Source organism: Nannospalax galili, unplaced genomic scaffold (genome assembly GCF_000622305.1).
Source record: "Nannospalax galili isolate Female #2095 unplaced genomic scaffold, S.galili_v1.0 scaffold290, whole genome shotgun sequence".
Classification (NCBI taxonomy): domain Eukaryota; kingdom Metazoa; phylum Chordata; class Mammalia; order Rodentia; family Spalacidae; genus Nannospalax; species Nannospalax galili.
Genome location: NW_008331486.1, coordinates 7,648,857 through 7,652,893, shown reverse-complemented (window position 1 = coordinate 7,652,893; position 4,037 = coordinate 7,648,857).

Here is a 4,037-nt window from a genome sequence, read left to right as displayed (position 1 = left end):
CACACGGAGGGAGGAAGGGAGGAAGGAAGGGAGGAAGGAAGGAAGGAAGGGAGGAAGGAAAGAGGAAGGAAGGAGAAGGAAGGAAGGGAGGAAGGAGGGAGGAAGGAAGGAGAAGGAAGGACGGAGGGAGGAAGGAAGGAAGGAGGAAGGAAGGAGGGAGGAAGAAGGGAGGAGAAGGAAGGAAGGAAGGAGGAAGGAAGGAGGGAGGAAGGAAGAAGGAAGGAAGGAGGAAATATTCTTTTATATCTGCTCCCGTATTTATCATTCCCAGTACTTTCCCTCCTGTAAACCTGGAATTTCATCTGGCATCATTCTCCTTTGCTAAAAAAACCTTTATTTAGCATTTTTATATTGTAGCTGTGCTGTCAATCAAGCCTCTGCTTCCCATTGTCCAAAGAATTTTTGTATTTCTCCATTTTGTTACATCTATTTGTTTAGTATGTATGTGCACATGTATGCGTGTGTGCAGAGAGTTTAGAGGACAACTTACAGGAATCCGCTCTCTCCTCCCACCATAAGAGTCCTGGGGATCAAAGTCAGGTCATCGTGCTCGGCACTGAGCGCCTTTATGCGATAACGGCACTCGATGGTCCTTGCTCCTCTGTTTTGAAAGATATTGTCACGATGTCGTCCCAGGCTGACAAGTTGCTTTCCTCTGTCACCTGAAAGATACTGGTCCATCGTCTTCTCATTCATTGTTTCCATGTGGTCTGAAGTGTGCGCCTTACAATCCTGTTTCCTGCTCGTGATCGTGAGTGTGTCTGTAAACGGGACAGCAACACAGGAGCTGGTGGGGCTGATAAGAGTACAAGTCTCCTGCCAATTAGAAACTCTGTTTTTCTTTTTCTTTCTTTCTTTCTTTCTTTCTTTCTTTCTTTCTTTCTTTCTTTCTTTCTTTCTTTCTTCTTCCCTTCCTTTTCTTTTTATAAATATTTTGCTATTATTTTATATGTAGGAGCGTATTGCCTGCATGTAAATGTGTCCGTGTCATGAAATGCCTTCAGAGGTCAGAAGGGGGTGCCTCAGATCCCTGGAACTGGGGCTATGGATGGTTGATAGGCATGTGGGTGCCGGGAACTGAACCCGGGTCCTCAGCACAAACAGCCAGTGCTCTTAACTGCTGCGTCATCTCTCCAGTCCCCTTCTTTCTTTACTCCCTTTCCTCCTTTTTCAGTGTGAGTGAGTGTGGGGGGGCGGTGAGAATTGAACACAGAACCTTGTATGTGCTAGGCCAGTGCTCCACATCTGGGCTGTCCCTCAGAACCTATCTTTGTTTCTTAGTGTTTTGGTCATTGTGTGTCTAATGGGACTCTCTTTATGTTTATCCTGGTTGGGGTTCACTGAACTCCGTCAATCTACAGGTTGACTTTTCTGCAAGCTTGGAATGTTTTCTGCCAATATTTCTTTGTAAAATATTTTAATTTACTTTTATGTTATGTGTATGAAAGTTATGCCTGCATGTATTTAAGTGTACCCACATCATGCAATGCCCACGGGGGCCAAAAGAGGGCATTTGTTCCCCTGGAACTAGGGCTATGAATGGTTGTCAGCTGCCATGTGGTGCTGGGAAGCAAACCTGGGTCCTCTGCAAGAGCAGCCAGTGCTCTTAACTGCTGAGCCATCTTTCCGGCCCCCCAATATTTCTTAAAACATTATTTTTCTGCCTCATCCTCTTTTCCTCTTTGAGGCTCCAATGATGTGTCTGCTGATCGTCTTGTTCCCTCAGGTCACTGAGGGTCTGTTTCTTTCATCACCTGTTTCTTGATGCCTCACTGTTGGTGACAGCTGCTAACCTGTCTTTAAATCCACTGATGCTATGTGTGTGTGTGTGTGTGTGTGTGTGTGTGTGTGTGTGTGTGCAGGCGCCACATATTCTAGCACACAGGTAGAGGTTAGAGGGGCTTGTGGGAGTTGCTTCTCTCTCTCTCTCTATCCATGTGGGTTCTAGGGACCTAACTCAGCTTGATGGTAAGTGCCGTCTCCACTGAGCCATCTCACCGACCCACACCAATCTCTTTGAATTTAGTTCAGTATGCTTGCTGTGGCTGTTTGAGACAGGTCTTGTGTAGCGCTGCCTGGCCTCAAACTCACTACGTAGCTGAGGCTAACCTTGCAAACCCGCCAATACCTGGGCTTTAGACCTCTGGCTCCCAGAACTGGATAGGATACATCTCTGTTGCTTTAAGCCTCTCAGATTGTGGGAATTTGTTCCAGCAACAGTGGGAAATTAAGACATTTCTAAAATTTCCTTTGTCTTTAACCACTGTAATTGCCCTTTTCTGTCCTTTAAAAAAAAAAAAACAAAACAAAACTGTATTAATTTAAATTTTTTTTAATTGTGTATATGTGTGTGTTTATGCACGTGTGTGTGGGTGCCCATGGAAGTCAGAAATCAAAGGCTCTGGAGCTGGAGTAACAGGCAGCTGTGAGCCACCTGATGTGGGTGTTGGGAACTGAACTCTGCAGGAGCAGCAATCCCTCTTAACCACTGAGCCTCTCCCCAGCCACCGCAATAAAAATAAATATATTATGTGTGTGTGTGTATACGTGTGTGTGTGTGTGTGTGTGTGATGGTGCACAAGTGCAGACCAAAGGACAACCTTGTGCGGTCAGTTCTCTCTTTCTACCATATGGGATCTGGGGATAAAACGGGTTTTCAAAGGTTTGGCATCAACCTGGTGGCACCTGGCCCTGAACTCAGCCTTTATTTTTTAGAGCTGGAACTTGCTATGTGGACCAGGATGGCCTCAAACTTACTAGTTACTCAAGTATGACTTTGAAGTCCTGACCCTCCTGCCTCCGCCCCCCCAAAAGCTAGCAATACAGGTGTGTGGTATCATGTCTGGCTTCCTGTAGGTTCTTAAATAAATTTATCAAAATGACATCAAACTCCTACTAATTTCAATGCCAGAAGCTTCTACATCTTATTCTTTTTTAATATTTTATTTATTATTTTTCTTTTATGTATATGAGTGTATTGCCTGCATGTAAGTGCACCCATGTCATGCAATGCCCACAGAGGTCAGAAGAGGGTGCTAAATCCCCCTGGAAATGACATTTACAAATGGTTGGTTGTTAGTCACCATGTGGGTGCTGGAAATTGAACCTGGGTCTCGGGTCCTCTGAAGAGCAGCCAGTGCTCTTAACTGCTGAGCCGTCTCTCCAGCCTTTATTCTGCATTTTAAAAATGTGATTTGTTGTGCTCTCCTGCTTCTTTACAGAATCTGGCTGGGGCTATAGCTCAGTTGGTAGTTTGCATGCCTATTATGACCAGAGTCCTGGGTTCAATCCTCAGAAACAGATATACCAGCTGTGGTGGTACATACCTGTATCCCAGCAACTGGGGAGGCAGAGGCAGGAGGAAAAAGGTTCAAGGTCATCCTCAACTGCATAGTGAGTTGGATCCAGCCTAGACTATATGAGACTCTGTCTCAAAAAATTAAAGATGTTGCTGGAGAGATGGCTCAGTGGTTATAAGAGCACTAGCTGCTGTTACAAAGGACCCAGATTTGATTCCCACCATCCACATGGTGGCTAACAACTGTCTTTAACTTTAGTTCTAGGAGATCCGATGTCCTCTTCTGGCTTCTGCAGGATTTTTGTTTGTTCGGGAGGTCTTTTTGTTTGTTTTGTTTCTTGAGATAGAGTCTCCCTGTAGCCCCTACTGGCTAGAATTCCCTATGTAGACCAGGTTGGTCTCCATCTCCCAGACATCTGCCTGCCTCTGCCTCCTGACTGCTGGAATTAAAGGTGTGTGCTATCATACCCAACTTAAAGATTTATTTTATGTGTATGAGTGTTATATTTGCATGCACGTATATATACTACATGCATGCCTGGTACCTGTGGAAGCCAGAAGAGGGCATCAGATTCCCCTAGAAGTAGACTTAAGGACAGTTGTTAGCCGCCATTTGAGTGCTAGGAACCGAGCCCTCAGCAAGAGCAGCAAGCACTTTTAACCACTGGGCCATCTCTCCAGCATCCGGTGATTTTTTTCTTTTATGCTGGAGATTGTGGTGCAGTGTAGGGTGGGTTTG